Raw genomic sequence first — 25,401 nt, 5'->3', positions numbered from 1 at the left:
GGAGAAGAAGACGCCACCGATCAACCAGATCTCCGCTAATTGTCCAACTACACCTCATTGTATGGAGACGAGGGATCGTATCAGCCCACCTGCTAACCGAGAGGAGAAAAGGGAGGCGCTGATTAACCATACAAGAGGCACTGATACAGGGAAAGAAGGGGTTAAATTAAATAAAACAAGTGCAAATAATGACAAAATGGAAAGGACAAAGATAAAAAACAAAAGTGGAATAAATAGCGAAACTAGTAAAATGTTAAACCTTGTTACTAATACATGAAAATAAGGTGTCAAAAGAATAAAGTTGAAAGGAAGGAGCAGAAGTGGAATAAAAAAATGATAAATAGTGATGAGCGAGCATGCTCGCTACTGCTCAGTGCTCGCCCAAGTATTTCCGGGTTGCTCGGGCAGGAACTCGGGTCCCCTCCCTGCATGTTTGGTGCTCTTTAGAGAGACAATGAACATGCAGGAATTGCCTGCCATGCACTGTAATGCCGTAGCCATGTTGGTTGTTGCATTACAGTGATTGGCTGGTCGCACAGTGTCATCAGGTCTATATCAGACCTGGCACCACCATGCTTGTCACAGTCACTCCGGAATCAGACAGTGTAGGGAGAGGTGCTGCTGCATCAGGGAGAGATTTGATCGTGTATTAGGTAGTGTAGGGAGAAAAACCGTACATTACACATATCCATCTTAACAAACAGTCCTTCTGAGGACTAATCCATCCACAGAGATATCAGGTTGGCAGGGTGTATAGGCTGGCAGTGTATATAGGCAGGCAGTGCACATAGCACAAGAGGCTCCATTCCAATTCTGCCTTCTGCTGCTGTTAGATATTTCTATACAAAGGCCCAGGTCTCAGGGGCCAGGAATACTTTTCTTTGGATCTTAATCCTCATTATTTGTTTAAAAAGCAATCCAGAGAACACTGTTTTTCTGAGCCATTTGGTTGTTTTGGGAGAGGTGCTGCTGCGTCAGGGACAAATTTGCTTGTGTATTAGGTAGTGTAGGGAGAAAAACCGTACATTACACATATCTATCTTAACAAACAGTCCTTCTGAGGACTAATCCATCCACAGAGATATCAGGCAGGCAGGGTGTATAGGCAGGCAGTGTATATAGGCAGGCAGTGTATATAGCACAAGAGGCTCCATTCCAATTCTGCCTTCTGCTGCTGTTAGATATTTCTATACAAAGGCCCAGGTCTCAGGGGCCAGGAATACTTTTCTTTGGATCTTAATCCTCATTATTTGCTAAAAAGCGATCCAGAGAACACCGTTTTTCTGCGCTATTTGCTTGTTGGCACTGCAGAATACAGCCAGGTTCTTTCCATATTAGAGCTCTAGAAATCCAGCTATTTAAAACTGTGTTTTCTCCGTCATACGGATCACATATACGTTGTCAGAAAATACTGCCATTTCTGGCCTCCATTAAAAATTTCCTTTAGTGTGTCATTGAAGCAATTCACCGCAGTTTGCTGTTCAAACTACTTACCTACAGGCCAGGTATTTAAAACTGTGTTTTCTCCGTCAAACGGATCTCATATACGTTGTGTAAGGTGGCTGCTGGACAGGTCGTGGATGGGAGGTATGTGTCCCCGAAGTGCCAAACTTCGGTGATGTAGGACCCGGAGAAGCAGGCTCCAGCACACATAGTGCTGAGAGGAATTTAATGGGCCCGGATTACAGGGCCGGGTTTTACGAGCAGATGAAAGAGCTGGGGGGGAACAGCTGCTCACTTACCTCCAGTCCAGGTCTTGGAAGGCTAATTTAAGACAGCTGCTCCTGTCTCTGTCTGTCTGTGTTTGTTGGGCAAGGTGAGCAGACCTTGCAGGTGCTTCTTAGACTCTGCAGGAGGCAGAGAAAAGCACCTTGTTTAAACGGCTACATGGACTTGTTATTTTGAGCTTTGTTTTGTTATTCCTTTTTGTGGCAGGAAAAGGCTGTTACTTTTGTTTCTAAACTGTTGTATGGACACTAAATAAACCACCAGTTTGTTTGAACCCGTGGACTGCATCACTGTGTGAACCCGTGCCTCCCTCCAACGCGGCTCAGTGAGTACAAATCCCTACAGTTGTCAGAAAATACTGCCATTTCTGGCCTCCATTAAAAATTTCCTTTAGTGTGTCATTGAAGCAATTCACCGCAGTTTGCTGTTCAAACTACTTACCTACAGGCCAGATATTTACAACTCTGTTTTCTCCGTCACAGGGATCACGCGGTCATTTGTAGTGAGCGTGGAAGATACTGTCCTCCATTTAAAATTGGCATGGCACGCGGCAAGGGACAGAGAACTGGACGTGATGGTAATGGTGCATGCAGAGGCCGAGGACAAGGCCATGTGCAAGCCGAAATTGTGCCACAACAAACACCCACATCTTCTCGCCTGACCTTCCTGTCCAAATTTCTAGGGGACCGCAGCACACCACTATTGAACCCAGAGCAGTGTTAAAAGGTTGTTGGTTGGATAGCGGATAATGCTTCCAGTCACTTAGCCACCACCACCACCCTGTCTTCCACACGGTCAAGTCTCAGTAGCCGTAAGTCTGGACTGCATATTCCTCACCCTGAGCCTCCTTCCTCCCACCAGGTCGAGTACCCAAAGAAAACTGATCCCACACTTGGACACTCTGAAGAGCTGTTCACTTTTCCATTTATAGATTCGGGCCTCTCGCCCGGTCCACTTGAAGCGGGGCAAGAGGAGATCGCGTGTAGCGATACCCAAATATTTGAGCAGCCACAGTCATATGAAGGCGACGGTGGGAAATGGTCACAAGAGGTGGACGATGATGAGACACAATTTCCAGAAAGTCAGGAGGAGGACCAGGGTGCGGAAGTGGAAGACGAGGTGGTGGATGATATAGTAACTGACCCAACCTGGCAGGAGGACATGCAGAGCGAGGACAGCAGCACACATGGGGAGGGAGGCAGAGCACCCCAACAGGCAGGAAGAAGTAGTGTGGTGGCCGCAGACAGAAGGCAGGCAACCGTTCCCCGTAACACCAACACGAAGGAAGTTGCCAGTACAACCGTTAGGTCTTCCTGAGTCTGGTTGTATTTTAAAGACTCTGCCGATAACCCCAAAAAGGCCATTTGCACCACCTGCCAGGCCAGCATCAGCAGGGGTGGCAAAACGACCAGCCTGACCACCACCAGCATGATCAGGCACATGGCAGCGAGGCACCCGACTTTGTGGGCCGAACCCCAGAGTCCAGGAACAATATCTGCGGGTGGCACCATTGCTTCTTCCGCTGTTGTGCATGCAAGCCAATCCCCTGTCCATGGTGCATGCGAAGACGCCTCCTGCCCTGCACCTGTCGTTGCACACTCACAAGTAGCAGCATTAGGAAGCACGTCCATGTACTTGTTCCAGCGCAGCGTTCAGTCCTTGGAACGCAAGCGCAAACGCCCCACAGGCCACACTACTAAATTCTTACATTTCACGACTGCTTGCGCTCGAAATGTTGCCTTTTAGGCTTGTGGAGATGGAAGCATTCCGCAACCTGATGGTGGAGGCCGTCCCTCGGTAATCAGTCCCCAGCCGCCACTATTTCTCCCGGTGTGCCGTTCCCGCATTACACAAGCACGTGTTCCAAAACATTAGCCATGCTCTCAACATCGCAGTTACTGGTAAAGTCCACCTAACCACGGACATGTGGACAAGTGCTTGCGGGCAGGGATGGTACATCTCGCTGACGGCACACTGGGTTAACATAGTGGAAGCCGGGACCCAGTCGGACCTTGGGACGGAACACGTCCTCCCACGCCAAGGATTGCTGGCCCTAGGTCAATCAGGGTAGCCCCCATGGTCTACAGCTCCTGCACCTCATCCTCCTCAGCCTCCTCCTCCTCTTCAGACTCCATCTCCGAAATGACCACATCAGTCACAAGCTGGAAGTACTGCAGCACTGCCTCGGCCAAGCGGCAACAGGCTGTGCTGAAGCTAATATGCTTAGGTGAAAAACCGCACAATGCTGAAGAGTTGTGGACAGCTCTGAAAGAGTAGGCAGATCTGTGGCTCACACCGCTGAACCTACAGCCAGGGATGGTCGTGTGTGACAATGGCCGGAACCTGTGGTGGCTCTGAGGTGAGTCGAGCTCACACATGTACCATGCCTGGCCCCTGTGCTTAACCTCGTGGTTCAGCAGTTTCTCAAATTCTACCCGGAGCTGCTGGATCTGCTTGTTAAAGCACGCCGCCTGTGTGCCCATTTTAGAAAGTCAGCTACAGCTTCCGCCGCCCTTGCAGTGTTTCAGCAGCGTTTGCAGCTTCCGGCTCACAGACTGGTGTGTAATGTTCCCATGCGTTGGAACTCTACACTGCAGATGTTGGGAAGGATTTGTGATCAGAAGAGGGAAGTTGTTGGGTACCAGCATCAACAAGGCCATCGGTATTCAGTTCAGACTCCACACATAAGACCTCAGGAGTGGACATGGATGTCAGACTTATGTACCATTCTCCAAAACTTTGAGGACTTCACTAAGATGGTGAGCGGCGATGACGCCATAATTGGCATCACCATCCCGCTTCTCGGTCTTCTGAAATGCTCTCTGCTCACAATCAAAGAGGATGCATTGCAGGCAGAGCACGATGAGATGGTGCAAGGAACCATACAGGGTGATTACACAGCCTCAACTCATCCCAACGTGAATTGGGTGACAATGAGGAAGAGGAGGAGGAGGAAGGACAGGAGCTAGTTTCATGCACTATAGACGGTACTACCTGCACAGCTGTCATACCGTCTGTTCAGCGTGGATGGCCAGAGGACAGAGAGGAGGAGGAGGAGGAGAGCATGGTCAGTCATCCTCTTGGTGAGGACACGGAAGTCTTGCCTGTTAGTAGTCTGGCACGCATGGCAGAGTTTATGTTATTCTGCCTTTCCCATGACCCTCAAGTTCTCAAAATTTTGGGTGACAGTCATTACTGGTTGGTGACACTTCTAGACCCACAAGGAGAACTTTATATCTCTTATTCCTGAAGAGGACAGGTCTACAAAAATGGGGCAGTACCAGAAGGCCCTTAGTGCGGAACTATTAAAAAATTTCCATCTGAAAACACTTGCGGCAGAGGGCACACTTCGTTGGACAACCAAGTAGTACAGGCGAGAGAGACACAACTTCAATCCAGCAGAGGCAGGGGAACACTGTCAAAGTTCTGGGAGAGTTTTCTCAGACCCTCCCATCGCACAGGCCCTGAGGCGCAGGGTACTCTCACAAGGAGTGCAAAGTTTGGGAAGATGCTGAGGGAGTTCCTTGCTGACCATACCAACGTCCTCTGTGATTCCTAGGTGCCTTATAATTATTGGGTATCCAAGCTGGATATGTGGAATGAACTGGCTCTCTATGCATTGGAGGTCCTGGCCTGCCCTGCCGCCAGTGTTTTATCAGAGCGAGTTTTTAGTGCCGCTGGTGGAATTATCACTGATAAGTGCATCCGCCTGTCAAGTGAAAATACTGACAGGCTGACTCTTATAAAAATGAACAAGGGCTGGATTGGGCCAGTCTTCTCAACACCACCGAATGATAACAGCGTATCATAAACTCAAATCCAGTGTCTTTTCTTGGGAGGTGTATTCCCATGCATCTTTTCACACCCACATATGGGTATGCTCTTCCTGATTTTGTCTATTTGCTCTTGTCCTCCTCCTTCTCCTCATCCTCCACCACCATATCACCAGGGTGACCGTGGTCCGTGATGCAACACCCACATAAGGGTGTTTATGATACCGTGAAAATTTTTCTTTATACAGTATGTTCATGTATACCCCCCAGGGGTAAATGTTTGTCAGCCTATACACTTAGTGCACGGGCATTACAAGTATAGGAGGCCCGTTCCTTTCTAATGGGAACATTTTTTTTATGAGGCCCTCCTCCACGTCTCTTCCAAGGGGCATTGAAGTGCCTCCAAATTTTTGGCAGCCCTTGCATTCACTGCATAGGCCACACTATGGGAGACTCTCTCCTTTCTAATGGGAATTTGTTGTTACTGGGGCCCTGCTCTGTGTGTCTTTAAATTCTTAGTGGGGTTTTTCCTAAAATTGGTCAGCCGTTGGACTTACTGCATACCCTATAACTGTATAGTAGACTCTCTCCTTTCTAATGGGAACATGTCGTACCTTGCTACTGTGGCCCTGCTCACTGTGTCTTTAAATTCTTAGCGGAGTTTTTCCTAAAATTGGTCAGCCGTTGGACTCACTGCATACCTTATAACTGTATAGTAGACCCTCTGCTTTCTAATGGGAACATGTCGTACCTTGTTACTGTGGCCCTGCTCTGTGTCTTTAAATTCTTAGTGGGGTTTTTCCCAAATTTTGGCAGCCCTTGCAGTCACAGCATGGGCAATACCACATTTTTTTTTACTGAGACCCTCCTCTATGTCTCTTCAAAGATGTATTGGGTTGCGTCCAAATTTTTGCCAGCCCTTGCAGTCACTGGATATGCAATAACAGTATAGGAGACCCTCTTATTAATAATGGGAACAGCAAAGCATATCCGGCTGATGACTCTCTAACAATAGCTAGGGCCAACTGCTGGCCTTTTAAGAATAGTAAGGGCCGTCTGATGTCCCTGTAAAAATAGACTTTATGACTTTCAGAGTCCCTCCATCATAAATAGAAAAGGATGTGTTTGATGATGTGTCACACACCACATTGCCAGATAAGGTTGTAAAATGTTAAAATGACATTTCCCGGTGAATGCATTTGTCTTAAAAAATAACTTAAAAAAAACAAAACAATAGGATCTTTCTTTAGTATAAAAAACAGCATCACCAATTTAAACTCAATGTAATCACATTGTTCAGCTCATGCACCTCCTCCTACATCTCCGAAATGATCACATCAGTCATAAGCTGACAGCACTGAAGCACTGCTTTGGCCAAGCGGCAACAGGCTGTGCTGAAGATAACATTCTTAATGCTTAATTGACAAACCGCCCAGTGCTGCAGATTTGTTGAAAGATTGTCACGCTGTCTCTGTGTACTGGAGGTAGGGGGCCTAAGCTGACCCTAAGCTGGGGCCCTGACTAATCCCTCTACCTGGAGGTACTGTTAAAGGTACAGAGGTCCAGGCCGCCAGCGTAACCCCTACCTCCTGAGGATCCCTGCACCTAAGTAATCTAGTCCTGAGAAGGACCCCGATCACAACAAAAGGGGACAGGTAATAATATGCCAACACTCAGTACTTAGATGAACGAGACAGTACAAGGGTAAAACCAAAACCACCTTGCATACAAAAACTACACAACTACAACAGAGGGAACACCAACAGGAAAGGAGATAAATGATAAAGCGAGGAAGGGAAAAAAACACTCCAAATACACTTAGCTCTGAAACTCCAAATACCACGATCCGCTCTGTTAGTCTGCATGAAATGCTTTCACCGACACTTCCCTAACAGACTTGCAGGCATATGAAGGAGTCCCACTACTGCAGAATTGATTGCAGCTGGGCGAGGCTGGACCTTGTCTAGCACAGAGAGAGAGAGTTAACTCCCTCACTGCCGAAAAGCACAAAACACCAAAAACTCAGCTGCGAGAAGTCAGGCTGTGCAATCGTGACGATCTTCGTGGCGACACAACCATGACAGTACCCCCCCCTTCTACGAGGGGCCTCCGGACGCTCAGGGCCAGGTTTATCCGGGTGAGTCGTGTGGAAGGCCCGAATTAACCGGTCTGCGTTAATATCTGACTCAGGAACCCACATCCTCTCCTCAGGACCATACCCCTTCCAATGAACCAGGTACTGAAGGGACCGACGATTAAAGCGTGAATCGATGACCTTTGATACCTGGAACTCCAAGTTACCATTGACCACCACTGGAGGCGGAGGTAAAGGTGACGGTATCACCGGCGCCACATACCTCTTAAGCAACGATCTGTGGAACACGTTGTGAATTTTAAACGTAGGGGGGAGATCAAGACGGAATGCCACCGGATTAATTATAGAACTGATCCTGTACGGCCCGATGAACCTGGGACCCAGTTTCCAGGAAGGAACCTTAAGTTTTATATTCTTAGTAGACAACCATACCAGATCGTTCACACTTAGGTCCGGACCAGACACTCTCCTCCTGTTAGCCATACGTTTGTAACGGTTCCCCATAGTACTCAGATTATTCAGTACCCCTCTCCATACAGAAGCGATTGATGATGAAAATCGTTCCTCCTCAGGAACCCTCGAAGAGCCCCCTCTACTGAAAGTACAAAACTGGGGATGAAAACCATATGCCCCAAAAAACGGGGACTTACCAGTGGACTCACTCCGCCTATTATTGAGAGCAAACTCCGCCAGAGGTAAGAAAGAAGCCCAGTCCTCCTGGTTCTCTGACACAAAACACCGGAGATATGTCTCCAAGCTCTGGTTCATACGTTCCGTCTGACCATTGGTCTGGGGATGAAAAGCCGATGAGAACGACAAATGCATCCCCCGCCGAGTACAAAATGCCTTCCAGAACTTGGACACAAACTGAGACTCCCGATCCGACACCACATCGGAGGGTACCCCGTGAAGCCTCACAATCTCCCCAATGAACACCTGCGCAAGAGTTTTAGCATTAGGAAGAGCAGGAAGAGCGATAAAATGTGCCATCTTGCTGAACCTGTCTACTACAACGAGAATGACAGTTTTACCCGAAGACGGCGGGAGGTCCGTAATAATGTCCATAGACAGATGAGTCCAAGGACGCTCCGGGATCTTCAAAGGTAAGAGGGCCCCAGACGGACGGGTATGTGGGGTCTTAGAGCGTGCACAAACCCCACAGGACGCAACAAAAGTTACCACCTCCTTATGTAAGTTAGGCCACCAAAACCGACGCGAGAGGAGATCCACAGTTGCTTTACTCCCTGGGTGTCCTGCTAAAGCTGAGTTATGGTGTGCCTCTATCACCTTTTGTCGTAGCTGATCTGGAACAAACAGTCTCCCTGGAGGTCCAACAGGGGGGTCCCCCTGAGCCTCCAATACCTCCTCCTCAAGCTCAGAGCATACTGCCGACACCACCACCCCCTCTTGAAGGATAGGAAGCGGGTCATCCGTATTCCCGGCCCCAGGGAAACTACGAGATAAGGCATCCGCCTTCACATTTTTTGACCCAGGACGAAACGTAACGACAAAGTTAAACCTGGTAAAAAACAACGACCACCTGGCTTGTCTGGGATTCAGACGTTTTGCAGACTCCAGATAAAACAGGTTCTTGTGATCGGTGATGACGGTGACCGGATGGACTGCCCCCTCCAAAAAATGGCGCCACTCCTCAAAAGCTAACTTAATGGCCAAGAGTTCCCTATTGCCGACATCGTAATTCCTCTCGGCGGACGACAATTTTTTAGAGAAAAAGGCGCACGGATGCCACTTACCAGGGGACAAACCTTGTGACAACACTGCTCCCACCCCTACCTCGGAAGCGTCTACCTCTACAATGAATGGCTGTGACGCATCAGGTTGAATGAGTATGGGTGCCGAGGCAAAACATTTTTTCAAGGAGGAGAAAGCTTGACAAGCCTTGTCAGACCACCTAGAAAAATCCGTCCCCTTTTTTGTCATGTCAGTGAGAGGTTTAACCATGGACGAGAAATTACGAATGAACTTCCGGTAATAATTAGCAAACCCCAGGAAACGTTGTAGTGCCTTAAGATTCTCAGGCAGATCCCACTCAAGAACTGCCCGCACTTTCCCAGGGTCCATACGAAAACCAGACGCTGAAACCAGGAAACCTAAAAACTGGAGTTCCTGTACGGCGAACACACACTTTTCCCATTTAGCATACAGTTTATTATCCCGCAAGATCTGTAACACCTGCCTAACGTGCTCCTGATGAGACACCAGATCAGGCGAGTAAATTAAGATATCATCCAGATATATGACAACAAACTGTCCAACCAGGCGGCGAAAAATGTCATTAACAAAGTGTTGGAACACCGCCGGGGCATTAGTCAGATCAAATGGCATGACAAGGTTCTCATAATGCCCCTCCGGAGTGTTAAACGCCGTCTTCCACTCATCCCCCTCCTTCATTCTAATCAGATTGTACGCCCCCCTGAGATCCAACTTAGAGAACCATTTGGCGCCCACGATCTGATTAAAGAGATCGGGAATAAGTGGGAGCGGGTACGGATCTCGGACCGTAATCCGATTAAGTTCACGGAAATCCAGGCAAGGGCGTAGGCCTCCATCCTTCTTCTTCACAAAGAAGAACCCCGCGGCCACCGGGGAAGATGAAGGTCTAATATGCCCCTTAGCCAGACTTTCAGAAATATAATCCTTCATGGCCTGCCTCTCAGGACCGGAAAGGTTATACAACCTAGCTTTAGGTAACTTAGCCTCAGGGAGCAGTTTTACAGAACAGTCATACTCGCGATAAGGAGGTAGTTCCCGACACCCCTTCTCCGAGAATACATCCTCAAAGTCCACCAAAAATGGAGGCAAGACCCTAGGAGTGACAGCACCGATGGCAGTATTCATGCAGTTTTTATTACAGAAATTACTCCATTGGCTTATCTCTCTGGATTGCCAATTAATAACCGGGTTATGCTTAGTTAACCAAGGAAGGCCCAACACTATAGGAGTGGGAAGACCCTCCAACACGTAGCAAGACAACAGTTCTTTATGTATAGCCCCCACTTGAAGTTTTACGTTATGCACAACATGCAAAAAACTTCCGTGACCGAGGGGCCTGGCATCGATCGAGAATATGGGGATGGGTTTAGCCAACTCACTCAAATGCATACCTTGAACCCGGGCAAACCGAGCGTCCACCAGATTAGCCCCGGCCCCACTATCTAAAAGAACAGATATCTTCTCAGTTCTCGTACCCACCACCACCTCCGCCGGTACGAGAAACTGAGATGACCCTAGGGACGAAATACCTACTCCCAGATTGCCGTCCACCACACAACCTGGGATTAAAAGTTTTCCGACGACTCTTTACTCTGCAAAGGACGGGATGGACACCCCCCAATAAAATGTCCCTTTCTCCCGCAGAAGAAACACCTTCCAGTCTTGTGGTGTGCCACCGGTCCCCTCCCCCGAAATGATGTCCCTCCTGATTGCATAGGCTCCTCTGGACTGACCAGGGAAACCACCATATGAGGGGACCTTGTAGGAGGTGGAGTCATCACAGGGGGTGGAGTTATCCCGAACCTCTCCCGAAGCCGTCTGTCAATGCGAATAGCAAGGGCCATAGCGGCTTCCAGTGACGCGGGAGAGTCATACTGTGCCAACACTTCCTTTAATTTGTCGGATAAACCTTGACAAAACTGGCTCCTAAGAGCCGGGTCATTCCACTGGGTGTCAGTGGCCCACCTACGGAACTCCGAACAGAATTCCTCCGCCGGACGATCTCCCTGCTGGATCCTACGTAACTTAGATTCAGCAAGGGAGATCCGATCCGGGTCATCATATACAAGACCCAGAGCAGCAAAAAACCTATCCACTGACTGGAGAGCCGGGGAGCCCGGGGGAAGAGAGAACGCCCAAGATTGTGGGTCCCCTTGTAGGAGCGAGATGACAATTCCCACCCTTTGTTCTTCACTCCCCGATGACCGAGGCCGCAGCCGAAAGTACAACTTGCATGCCTCCCGGAAAACAAAAAACTTGTCCCGCCCCCCAGTGAACCTGTCAGGGAGAGCTACTTTAGGTTCTGGTCCGGCTTGCTCCTGAGGATACAAAACCTTGGACCTAACGTCCGCCAGCTCCATGGACAAACTCTGCAACTGCCGAGCTAGACCAGCTACTGGATCCATGGTAGCTGGAGAAAATCTAAGTGGTCGGTGAAAATGTCACGCTGTCTCTGTGTACTGGAGGTAGGGGGCCTAAGCTGACCCTAAGCTGGGGCCCTGACTAATCCCTCTACCTGGAGGTACTGTTAAAGGTACAGAGGTCCAGGCCGCCAGCGTAACCCCTACCTCCTGAGGATCCCTGCACCTAAGTAATCTAGTCCTGAGAAGGACCCCGATCACAACAAAAGGGGACAGGTAATAATATGCCAACACTCAGTACTTAGACGAACGAGACAGTACAAGGGTAAAACCAAAACCACCTTGCATACAAAAACTACACAACTACAACAGAGGGAACACCAACGCGAAAGGAGATAAATGATAAAGTGAGGAAGGGAAAAAACACTCCAAATACACTTAGCTCTGAAACTCCAAATACCACGATCCGCTCTGTTAGTCTGCATGAAATGCTTTCACCGACACTTCCCTAACAGACTGGCAGGCATATGAAGGAGTCCCACTACTGCAGAATTGATTGCAGCTGGGCGAGGCTGGACCTTGTCTAGCACAGAGAGAGAGAGTTAACTCCCTCACTGCCGAAAAGCACAAAACACCAAAAACTCAGCTGCGAGAAGTCAGGCTGTGCAATCGTGACGATCTTCGTGGCGACACAACCATGACAGTACCCCGCCTTCTACGAGGGGCCTCCGGACCCTCAGGGCCAGGTTTATCCGGGTGAGTCGTGTGGAAGGCCCGAATTAACCGGTCTGCGTTAATATCTGACGCAGGAACCCACATCCTCTCCTCAGGACCATACCCCTTCCAATGAACCAGGTACTGAAGGGACCGACGATTAAAGCGTGAATCGATGACCTTCGATACCTGGAACTCCAAGTTACCATTGACCACCACTGGAGGCGGAGGTAAAGGTGACGGTATCACCGGCGCCACATACCTCTTAACCAACGATCTGTGGAATACGTTGTGAATTTTAAACGTAGGGGGGAGATCAAGACGGAATGCCACCGGATTAATTATAGAACTGATCCTGTACGGCCCGATGAACCTGGGACCCAGTTTCCAGGAAGGAACCTTAAGTTTTATATTCTTAGTAGACAACCATACCAGATCTTTCACACTTAGGTCCGGACCAGACACTCTCCTCCTGTCAGCCATACGTTTGTAACGGTTCCCCATAGTACTCAGATTATTCAGTACCCCTCTCCATACAGAAGCGAGTGATGACGAAAATCGTTCCTCCTCAGAAACCCCCGAAGAGCCTCCTCTACTGAAAGTACAAAACTGGGGATGAAAACCATATGCCCCAAAAAACGGGGACTTACCAGTGGACTCACTCCGCCTATTATTGAGAGCAAACTCCGCCAGAGGTAAGAAAGAAGCCCAGTCCTCCTGGTTCTCTGACACAAAACACCGGAGATATGTCTCCAAGCTATGGTTCATACGTTCCGTCTGACCATTGGTCTGGGGATGAAAAGCCGATGAGAACGACAAATGCATCCCCCGCCGAGTACAAAATGCCTTCCAGAACTTGGACACAAACTGAGACCCCCGATCCGACACCACATCGGAGGGTACCCCGTGAAGCCTCACAATCTCCCCAATGAACACCTGCGCAAGAGTTTTAGCATTAGGAAGAGCAGGAAGAGCGATAAAATGTGCCATCTTGCTGAACCTGTCTACTACAACGAGAATGACAGTTTTACCCGAAGACGGCGGGAGGTCTGTAATAAAGTCCATAGACAGATGAGTCCAAGGACGCTCCGGGATCTTCAAAGGTAAGAGGGCCCCAGACGGACGGGTATGTGGGGTCTTAGAGCGCGCACAAACCCCACAGGACGCAACAAAAGTTACCACCTCCTTATGTAAGTTAGGCCACCAAAACCGACGCGAGAGGAGATCCACAGTTGCTTTACTCCCTGGGTGTCCTGCTAAAGCTGAGTTATGGTGTGCCTCTATCACCTTTTGTCGTAGCTGATCTGGAACAAACAGTCTCCCTGGAGGTCCAACAGGGGCGTCCCCCTGAGCCTCCAATACCTCCTCCTCAAGCTCAGAGCATACTGCCGACACCACCACCCCCTCTTGAAGGATAGGAACCGGGTCATCCGTATTCCCGGCCCCAGGGAAACTACGAGATAAGGCATCCGCCTTCACATTTTTTGACCCAGGACGAAACGTAACGACAAAATTAAACCTGGTAAAAAACAATGACCACCTGGCTTGTCTGGGATTCAGACGTTTTGCAGACTCCCCCCAATAAAATGTCCCTTTCTCCCGCAGAAGAAACACCTTCCAGTCTTGTGGTGTGCCACCGGTCCCCTCCCCCGAAATGATGTCCCTCCTGATTGCATAGGCTCCTCTGGACTGACCAGGGGAACCACCATATGAGGGGACCTTGTAGGAGGTGGAGTCATCACAGGGGGTGGAGTTATCCCGCACCTCTCCCGAAGCCGTCTGTCAATGCGAATAGCAAGGGCCATAGCGGCTTCCAGTGACGCGGGAGAGTCATACTGTGCCAACACATCCTTTAATTTGTCGGATAAACCTTGACAAAACTGGCTCCTAAGAGCCGGGTCATTCCACTGGGTGTCAGTGGCCCACCTACGGAACTCCGAACAGAATTCCTCCGCCGGACGATCTCCCTGCTGGATCCTACGTAACTTAGATTCAGCAAGGGAGATCCGATCCGGGTCATCATATACAAGACCCAGAGCAGCAAAAAACCTATCCACTGACTGGAGAGCCGGGGAGCCCGGGGGAAGAGAGAACGCCCAAGATTGTGGGTCCCCTTGTAGGAGCGAGATGACAATTCCCACCCTTTGTTCTTCACTCCCCGATGACCGAGGCCGCAGCCGAAAGTACAACTTGCATGCCTCCCGGAAAACAAAAAACTTGTCCCGCCCCCCAGTGAACCTGTCAGGGAGAGCTACTTTAGGTTCTGGTCCGGCTTGCTCCTGAGGATACAAAACCTTGGACCTAACGTTCGCCAGCTCCATGGACAAACTCTGCAACTGCCGAGCTAGACCGGCTACTGGATCCATGGTAGCTGGAGAAAATCTAAGTGGTCGGTGAAAATGTCACGCTGTCTCTGTGTACTGGAGGTAGGGGGCCTAAGCTGACCCTAAGATGGGGCCCTGACTAATCCCTCTACCTGGAGGTACTGTTAAAGGTACAGAGGTCCAGGCCGCCAGCGTAACCCCTACCTCCTGAGGATCCCTGCACCTAAGTAATCTAGTCCTGAGAAGGACCCCGATCACAACAAAAGGGGACAGGTAATAATATGCCAACACTCAGTACTTAGACGAACGAGACAGTACAAGGGTAAAACCAAAACCACCTTGCATACAAAAACTACACAACTACAACAGAGGGAACACCAACGGGAAAGGAGATAAATGATAAAGCGAGGAAGGGAAAAAACACTCCAAATACACTTAGCTCTGAAACTCCAAATACCACGATCCGCTCTGTTAGTCTGCATGAAATGCTTTCACCGACACTTCCCTAACAGACTGGCAGGCATATGAAGGAGTCCCACTACTGCAGAATTGATTGCAGCTGGGCGAGGCTGGACCTTGTCTAGCACAGAGAGAGAGAGTTAACTCCCTCACTGCCGAAAAGCACAAAACACCAAAAACTCAGCTGCGAGAAGTCAGGCTGTGCAATCGTGATGATCTTCGTGGCGACACAACCATGACAAAGATGTTACACAGCAGGCTGATCTGTGGCTCTCACTGCTGAACATACAGCCAGGCATGGTCGTGTGTGACAATGGGCGGAACCTGGTGACGGAGAAATGACAGCCGGGGTAGATACGGTTTCCCCTTATGCCAGTCCTTTCACCGAGCTAAAGAATATGGCTTTGGTGAAATACAACTCCCACTGAGAAGCTGTTTCAGATTGAAAAACAGTGTGCTCACCAGAGAATTTGATTCTGAGGGCTAACCTTTCTCACCTGCTCAAGAGCCCCATAGCAGCTGCAAAGTTAACACTATCATGAACTCTCCTGAGGTAGAAGCCAAGACACACCAGAGGATTCTCTGGTGAGACCGTCCAACCCTCCCGAGAAGCAGTCCTGGCTAAGAAAAGTGTGTAGGAAGGTTCCCGGACACTCTATGGCTGCTTTTTTACTGAGGAGGAAACACATGCAAACACGGGGAGAACATACAAAGTCCTTGCAGATGTTGTCCTTGCTGGGATTTGAACCCAGGATCCCAGCGCTGCAAGGCTTCAGTGCTATCCACTGATCCAATGTGCTGCCATTCACCCTCTAATATCTAACAGGCTGGAGAAACTGGCACCTACTGACACTCTATCTTCAGCTCCTTTGTGAGAAAATGTACTTGGGCAGCCACTCAGTCTACCAAATAAAATTCCTGAAAAGGAAATTGAGGATGGCTTCGCTACTGGTACTGGGGGCAGTGCTAATACCATGGTGTTGTACCATAGTGTGCTGGAAATATTCCAGGCTGGTAGGAGGCAAGCAAATTCCCACAGAAATGTACCAGCAGTATTGTTCAGTCCACATTTCAAATGCAAGCAGCTTTAGAGGACTTCCTGGGAGAAATGACACGCAGGTTAGATACATTTTCCCTCTATGCCAGTCCTTTCACCGAGCTAAATACAACTCTCAGCAAAAAAAGTTGTGGACTGGTTCTGTACCGTCCCTGGCCACATTCACCTGTCCACGTGTTTGTGCTTAGGCGGTCTTTCCCAGTAAGTGCACTGGGGAGGGCACGGGTAATGTTGTGGGACCCGTGCTTGTGGAAGGCGGAGGCAATTGTTAGAACCCTCCTGTTAGTTTTTTCTATTTTGCTGGTCACATGACTTTTTGCCTATATAATCCAGCTCCGCCCTCCTGGCCTTGCTGGACTTCAGTGTTACTTTTACTCTTAAGCTAGCCAGGTGCTTTGTACCTTTCTCTGTAGTTTGCTTGGTCTTTGACCACTTGTACTTCTGTTTGTTTGTTTGTCTTTGCTCTGCTACAATTTCTGCTAGGAGGTGTCCAACAATATCCCAGTCCTTAGTTCTTGTAGGGACCCCTCCCTTATATCTATAGGTCTGCGTTCAGACTAGCCGAGGACTTAGGCGGGTCTGTTCACAAGGAACAGGTCCCCCGCTGCATCGTAGGGAATCAGCTTAGTTCTATTGTAGGGACAGTTTTCCTATCTTTCCTTAGTGGTTGTAGCAGTTCATAACAGTAAGTCCAGCCCAAAAATAAAACACTCTAAGAAAAGAAATCCTGATTTCAGCATGGTGTCGGTTCAGGAGTTGGCTCAACGCCTGCAGGGACTGTCTTTGGAGGTTGGCCGAGCTCCAGCAACGCGTGAGTAGCTGTCCTGGAGCGCATTTTGTCGAACTGAAGGTGGGACTTCTAGATTTTTTTTTATGGTAAACGGCAAGATTTTTTTTCCATTAAAAACGCTTGTTTATTATATTTTCGTTTAAGACCCAGATCCTCGGGGAATGAATCACAGCGCATTGGGTTTATAATGTCACTTTTGTGCAAAGAACCACAGAGATGGGCCTTTTCTCTACAACCTAATGATCCGTGTTTTAGATCTGTGGAAGATTTTTTTTCTGCTATGGGGTTGTTGTATGATGATCCTGATCGAGTCTCATCTGCTGAAACTGAATTAAGACGTTTGAAGCAGGGATCAGGTGATGTGGAAAATTATTGTACATACTTCAGAAGATGGTCGGCTGAAGTGGAATGGAATGATTCAGCATTAAAATGTTTGTTTCTTGCTGGTCTAGGTGAAAGGGTTAAGGATCTGCTGATTGCCTTCCCAAAACCTGGAACCTTGCAGGAGGCAATGCAATTAGCTATACGTGTGGACAGGAGACTGCGTGCTAGGAGTAATGAAGAGAAATCTACTGCTATGGCAGCTCCTAGTTTTCAGAGGGTCTGCTCGGAGGATGGAGAACCGATCGAGATTGGGGTGATGTCACCCCACTCTCAGGATAAAGACTGCAGGTTTTCTAAAGGATTGTGTTTTTATTGCGGTAAATCTGACCACTTTATTAAGAACTGTGTGCTTCGTTTGAACAAAGAAAAAAAAAGAGGTCAGTTACGCCCGCATAGCATGTTTAAACTCAAAAGGAGTATTTCTTTCTGGAAGCACCTCATTCCAGGAGGAGTTGATTGAATTTCGGGTATTTGTGGATTGTGGTTCTACACTCAATGTGATTGATGAGGGTTTTTTGGAAAAATTTAAATTGGAATCCAAACTTTTGTCATCTCCTATTTCTGTGGTTGCTGTTGATGGCTCTTCCTTGAAAGGTATTACTCACAAGGTTTTTGAATTTCCCCTCACCATTAATGGTATCCTCTATGAGAATTTGGATTTGGCGGTATTAAATAATTTGCCTGCTCCAGTGGTTTTGGGGTTACCTTGGTTAAAATTCCACAACCCTGTACTGGACTGGTCTACCAATGAAATTAAGTCTTGGAGTCCTAAGTGTTATGATAGATGTTGTAACGGTCGCATTGCTGCTGTGGAAAGAGGGGAATAACCTGTACCTATTCAGGATTTTTGGAAGGTTTTTTCTGAGGAGGAGTCGCAAGTTTTGCCTCCTCATAAGGACTATGATTGTACTATTGAGTTTGTCCCTGGAGCTACTCTTCCCAAGAGTCGCTTATTTAATCTTACTATCCCTGAGAGAAAGGCCTTGGAGGAATACATACAGACAAGCTTGGCCGCCGGTCACATTAGACCTTCTAAGTCACCTGTGGCTGTTAGATTTTTAATTTGTAAAAAAAAAAAAGGACGGCGGTTTACGTCCATATCTGGACTTTCGTGAAATTAATAAAATTACAGTACGCAATTCCTACCCACTGTCATTAATTCCTGACTTGTTCAACCAGTTAGTGGGGGCCAAGTGGTTCTCTAAGATTGATCTCCGGGGGGTATACAATTTGTTACGTATGAAGGAAGGTGATGAGTGGAAAACTGCTTTTAACACTCCAGTGGGTCATTTTGAGAATCTTTTTATGCCCTTTGGTCTTACCAATGCACCAGTGTTTTTTCAGAACCTTATTAATGACATCCTGAGACCGTTGATCGGTAAGAATGTGGTGGTGTATTTGGATGACATTTTGATTTTTGCGCCGGATCTGGAGTCTCATTGGCAGAGCGTACGTGAGGTATTGCAGTTGTTAAGCGACAATTCACTTTTTGCTAAGCTGGAGAAATGTGAGTTTGCTGTACAGAGAATTAGTTTTTTGGGCTACATTAACTCCAGCGAGGGCTTTGAGATGGACCCGGTGAGGGTTCAGGTGGTGCAGGAATGGCCTAGGCCTATTGGTTTGAAACCAATACAAAGATTTTGGGGTTTCGCCAATTATTCCAGAAAATTCATTAAGAATTTTTCTATAATTGTTAAGCCGCTGACTGATCTCACCAGGAAAGATGCGAATATGGTCCAGTGGACTACTGAGGCCATTGAAGCTTTTGTGTATCTCAAGGAGCGGTTCAGTTCTGCCCCCATCCTTATACAGCCTGATGAGACCAAGCCTTTTTTTGGTCGAGGTTGATGCTTCTTCGGTGGGGGTCGGTGCTGTTTTGTCTCAGGAAAACAAGGATGGAGTACATCCCTGTGCTTTTTTTTCAAAAAAATATTCTGAGACCGAACTTTAATTACGATGTCGGTAATCGGGAATTGCTGGCGATTTAAACTCGCATTTGAACATTGGCGTCATCTCTTGTAAGGTGCTAAATTTCCCATTCAGGTTTTTACTGATCATTAGAATCTGATCTATCTTGATGCTGCCAAGCGCTTGAATGCCCGTTAAGCTAGGTGGGCACTTTTTTTTTTGCGGTTTAATTTTTCTGTTACTTACATCCCGGGTACCAAGAATGTAAAAGCTGATGCTTTATCTCGCAGTTTTTCTCCCATGGTTGGTACCGAGGAGGAGGAGAGCATTTTACAGGAAGGTGTTGTGATAGCAGCATTGGATTCCGTTTTGGAAGATGGGATTCTGAAAGCGCAGGAGGATGCTCCATCTAACACTCCCCATGGGAGGTTGTTTGTGCCTAGGAACTTTAGGAGAGATTTGTTTGTGGAGTGTCTTGAGTCTCGGTTGGCAGGTCATCCAGGAATTTCGGAGACTAAGAGACTTGTAGGTTGCAGTTTTTGGTGGCCTGGGTGGCAGAAGGAAGTCATTAAGTGGGTGCGTCAATGTACTGTGTGTGCTATATCTAAGTCTTCACATGCTCCTGCTGCGGGGTTGCTTTGCCCTCTGGAGGTTCCTAGTGCTCCTTGGACGCATCTTGCTATGGATTTTATTACTGACCTTCCTGCATCTGAGGGTTTCACTGTTATCTGGGTGGTCGTGGACGGTTTTAGCAAGGTGTGTCACTTGGTTCCTTTCATCAAACTGCCCTGCGCCAAGACACTCGCTAAGGCTTTTGTTAAAGAAATTGTCAGGCTCCATGGCGTTCCTACTGACATTGTTTCGGATAGGGGACCTCAGTTTGTGGCTCGTTTTTGGCGTGCCTTTTGTGACAGGTTGGGAGTCCATTTGTCATTTCCGTCTGGTTATCATCCTGAGTCTAATGGACAGACAGAAAGAAAGAACCAGGATGTTGAACAGTTTTTGCGTTGTTTTGTGGCTGACAATCAAGAGGGGTGGTCTGAGTTTCTGCCACTGGCTGAATTTGCTCTTAACAACCATACATCCTCTTCTGCTGGGTGTTCTCCTTTTTTTTGTTGTACTGGGAGACATCCGTTCTTTTGGGTCATTCTCCAAATTGGTATCGGCTGTGCCGGAGGAGGAGAATTTTTCCGGTGATTTGGAGAGAGTTTGGACTGATGTACGTCGTAACCTTCAAGAGGCTAACAAAAATCCAAGAGTTACTTTGACAGGAAACGTCAAGAGGTTTTGTTTACTGTTGGTGACATGGTTTGGTTGTCCTCTAGGAATCTGCGGTTGAGGATTCCTTCTAAGAAATTGGGCCCGAAGTTTGTAGGTCCGTTTAAGGTGCTTCAGGTAGTTAACCAATCTGCTGTTCCTGGAAGAATAATCCGGTGTTTCATGTTTCCTTATTGAAAAAAGCTGATGTTTCTGATAGGGACGCCACTGTTTCTGTTCCTCCGGTGGAGGATGACGGTGAATATGAAATTTCTCACATTCTTAATTCTAGATGGCATAGAGGGAGATTGCAGTATCTCGTCGCTTGGAACGGTTTCGGTCCCGAGGATAACTCCTGGATAAGGGCGGATGATGTCTCTGCTCCTAGACTTGTCAGAGCGTTTCACAGGAGGTTTCCTGATAGACCTGGGCCTGGAGGATCCGGAGGATCCTCATAGAAGAGGGGGTACTGTTAGAACCCTCCTGTTAGTTTTTTCTATTTTGCTGGTCACATGACTTTTTGCCTATATAATCCTGCTCCGCCCTCCTGGCCTTGCTGGACTTCAGTGTTACTTTTACTCTTAAGCTAGCCAGGTGCTTTGTACCTTTCTCTGTAGTTTGCTTGGTCTTTGACCACTTGTACTTCTGTTTGTTTGTTTGTCTTTGCTCTGCTACAATTTCTGCTAGGAGGTGTCCAACAATATTCCAGTCCTTAGTTCTTGTAGGGACAACTCCCTTATATCTATAGGTCTGTGTTCAGACTAGCCGAGGACTTAGGCGGGTCTGTTCACAAGGAACAGGTCCCCCGCTGCATAGTAGGGAATCAGTTTAGTTCTATTGTAGGGACAGTTTTCCTATCTTTCCTTAGTGGTTTTAGCAGTTCATAACAGCAATACTGGGAAGTATAGTGGCTGCTTGGGACTGAGTATGGACACCCGGCAGCCGCCGGCATGTATTTGTGAAAAGCTTCCGCCTCCACGACCTTAAAAGGCCACATTTCAAGAGCAAAGAGCTGCACAGAAATCTGACAGTTTAGTGTTGCAGCCTGTGGGTGGGTGGCTGGCTGCATACTTGCACTTGCATTCCAAGTAACAGAAAGTAGCAGATGGTGGCCTCTATCATCATCATGGCCTCACCTCGGCACTATGAACTCTCCTGAAGGAGAAGCCAGGGCCCGCCGGAGAAGTCTCCGGTTCTCTGGTGAGCCCGTCCAACCCTGCCGAAAAGCAGCCCTGGCTAAGAAAAGTGTGGGGGAAGATTCCTGGACACTCTATCCTATAGCATCTTTGACTTTTCTTTTACTTTTGGGGGTATGTCAAAAGTAAAAGAAAAGTCAAAGATGCTATAGGATTTTTACAGGATGAAAATGGAGAAATGGTAAGAGAGGATGTTGAGAAGGCCGAACTTTTTAATTCCTATTTTGCATCTGTTTTCTCTCAGAAAGAAAATGTAACATCAACTGATCTTCACTGTCCTTTTAAAGGAATAGAGGAATCCAAGTTATCTGTAAACAGAAAGATTGTGAGGGGATATTTAGCTAACATAAATGAGTTCAAGTCTCCAGGTCCAGATGAATTACACCCCAGAGTACTGAAGGAGATCGTAGAAGAAATTTTAGAACCACTCTCCATAATCTTTGAAAATTCTTGGAGAACAGGAGAAGTCCCAGAAGACTGGAGAAGAGCAAATGTTGTTCCTATCTTCAAAAAGGGGAAGAAGGTGGACCCAGGGAACTATAGGCCGGTGAGTCTGACTTCTATACCAGGAAAGATCTTTGAACAAATTATTAAACAACATGTATGTAAGTACATGGATAAGAATGAAGTGATTAACCAGAGTCAGCATGGGTTTGTAACTAACAAGTCATGTCAGACTAACTTAATTTCCTTCTATGACAGAATCACTGACTGGGTGGATCAGGGAAATGCTGTAGATATAGTATATCTTGACTTCAGCAAAGCATTTGACAAAGTATCTCACACCATCCTTATTGAAAAAATGACCAAGTATGCAATGGACCAGGCAACTGTTAGGTGGATTCATAACTGGCTTAGTGATCGGACTCAAAGGGTGGTTGTAAATGGCTTCACATCCAGCTGGATGAATGTCTCAAGTGGGGTACCACAGGGCTCCGTCCTGGGACCTGTATTGTTCAACATCTTTATCAATGATTTAGATGAAGGAATTGAGGGTAAACTGATTAAATTTGCTGATGACACAAAGCTAGGAGGGATAGCTAATACTAGAGAAGAGAGAGAGAGGATTCAAAAAGACCTAAATAAACTGGAGCAGTGGGCAGCAACCAACAGAATGGTTTTTAACAGGGAAAACTGCAAAGTACTACATCTGGGCAATAAAAATGAAAAAAGCATATACAGAATGGGAGGAATAGAGCTAAGCAACAGTACATGTGAAAAAGACTTAGGTATACTAATAGATCATAGACTGAACATGAGTCAACAGTGTGATGCAGCAGCAAAAAAGGCAAATACAATTCTGGGATGTATTAACAGAAGCATACAGTCTAGATCACGTGAAGTCATTATCGGTCTTTACTCCTCTTTGGTCAGACCTCATCTGGAATACTGTGTACAGTTTTGGGCACCACATTTTAAAAAAGACATAGACAAACTGGAGCAAGTTCAGAGAAGAGCGACCAGAATGGTGACTGGTCTGCAAACCATGTCCTATGAGGAACGGTTGCAGGATTTGGGAATGTTTAGCTTGCAAAAAAGAAGACTGAGAGGAAACTTAATAGCTGTCTACAAATATGTCAAGGGCTGTCACATTGTAGAAGGATCATCTTTATTCTCATTTGCACAAGGAAAGACTAGAAGCAATGGGATGAAACTAAATGGGAGGAGACACAGATTAGATATTAGAAAAATCTTTTTGACAGTTAGGGTGATTAATGAGTGGAACAGGCTGCCACGAGAGGTGGTGAGTTCCCCTTCAATGGACGTCTTCAAACAGAGGCTGGACAGACATCTGTCTGAGATGATCTAGTGAATCCTGCTTTGAGCAGGGGGTTGGACCAGATGACCCAGGAGGTCCCTTCCAACTCTACCATTCTATGATTCTATGATTCTATGGCTGCTTTTTTAATGTGGATCGGCCATGCTTATGCATGTTATTTCTCAAACCGCATTGCAGATCAGGCCATTGTCCAACTCTGTATTCAAGAAATTAAATGCGCAAAGAAAGATGTGTGTGTGTGTCAACGCACCACCGACAAGTGCGAGTTGATGTTGGATGGGCTGCCATTGCTTCTGCTACAAGCTCAATTACAGGACTTCCTGGGAGAAATGACACGCAGGGTAAATACGGTTTCCCTCTATGCCAATCCTTTCACCGAGCTAAATACAACTTTAGTAAAAAAAGTTGTGGACTTGCTCCGTACGGTCCCTGGCCACATTCACCTGTCCACATGTTTGTGGTTAGGCGGTCCTTCCTAGTAAGTGCACTGGGGAGGGCACGGGTAATGTTGTGGAACCCGTGCTTGTGGAAGGCGGAGGCGATACCGAGAAATATAGTGGCGGCTGGGAACCGAGTATGGACACCCAGCCGCCGCCGGCATGAGGTTGTGAAAAGCTTCCACCTCCACGAGCCTAAATGGCCACATTTCAAGTGCAAGCAGCTGTCAAAATTTTGGCAGTATAGTATTGCAGCCTGTGGGTGGGTGGGTGGCTGCCTGCATACTTGCGCTTGCATTCCAAGGAATGGGGTAGGGACAACTGAACGCTGCAGTGGGACAAGGACGTGGACGGTGATTGTTGCAAGTCTGCAACGACAGGTGCATGGCGGGAGGCATCTTCACATGCGCCAAGGATCACTTATGATGGGCACACTTTTAGGCAGTGACCTGGGAGTCAGAGATGCTTCCAGAGGTCTTCTCCATGCTGTTCCCATGTCTTTTCAGCACTGTATGTATGTGTCTGATGATGTGTCACACACCACATGGCCAGATAAGTTTGTAAAATGTTAAAATGACATTTCCTGGTGAATGCATTTGTCTTGGTTGAAAGCAATGCAAAAGTGCAAAAACGCATCAAAAACGCTACGTGTAAACATAGCCCAAAGTGTGGAGGAGTATTTTTGTTTTTGGTTATTTATTTTGCCTTATATACAAGTCATTACCCTGGAAAGATGTTCCTTAACATATTTCCCAGGAAAATCCATTTTGGTTTCGTTTTTGTATGTTTTATTGTGAGTCTGTAAAAGTGGCGTAATACTCTGACCACGTTGCTGACAGCAATGATCTGGGAGTCAGAAATGTTTCCAGGGGTCTTCCCCATGCTGTTCCCATGTCATTTGAGCACTGTTCCCATCGATTTGGGCAATTTTTAGGCCCTCTGCAGATCGCCGGTGGGAGTTTCCCATAGACTTACATTGGGCTCATTGCTCAGGTGGAGCACCCGAGTATTTTTTAGTGCTCGCTCATCACTAATGATAAACTAAGTAATTATTAAACCTTGTCACTTATACATGTAAAGAATGTGTTCAAATAATAAGCAGAAATATATATATGTAAAGAAATAAAAGAGTAATAAAAAATGAAACAAGTGAAAATAAAATGTAAATGTTAAATTGTAAAGATCATCTTTTCTGTGTAAGAATAAAGGTGGCTAATTCTAGTTCAAAATGACAAAATAAACAGATAAAAAAAAGTAAGAATAAAAATAATTTCACAATATAAGTAATAATATTTCTATGATGGAATCCAATTTAGAATGAAAAGATGGGTGTATCTAAAGTGAGTTAAATACATAGAAACACAGAGATTATATACACCGCGTGCAGAATTATTAGGTAAATGCG

At 47.1% G+C, this 25,401-nt stretch overlaps 1 long non-coding RNA gene across 1 annotated transcript; it reads left to right on the top strand.

The window, feature by feature from the left end:
- The first annotated feature begins 1,929 nt into the window (after positions 1–1,929).
- Positions 1,930–22,323, top strand: LOC141173300 (uncharacterized). Its single transcript, XR_012252645.1, has 3 exons — positions 1,930–2,053; positions 2,211–2,305; positions 22,024–22,323. It is a non-coding gene; the product is annotated as an uncharacterized lncRNA (long non-coding RNA).
- The last annotated feature ends 3,078 nt before the right edge of the window (positions 22,324–25,401 follow it).

This window comes from Phyllobates terribilis, unplaced genomic scaffold, assembly GCF_046119375.1.
Source record: "Phyllobates terribilis strain yellow unplaced genomic scaffold, ASM4611937v1 Scaffold_1__5_contigs__length_1240528914, whole genome shotgun sequence".
In the NCBI taxonomy this organism is placed as follows: domain Eukaryota; kingdom Metazoa; phylum Chordata; class Amphibia; order Anura; family Dendrobatidae; genus Phyllobates; species Phyllobates terribilis.
Note: the sequence above shows the minus strand (reverse complement) of the source record. Positions and strands in the feature narration are given on the sequence as shown.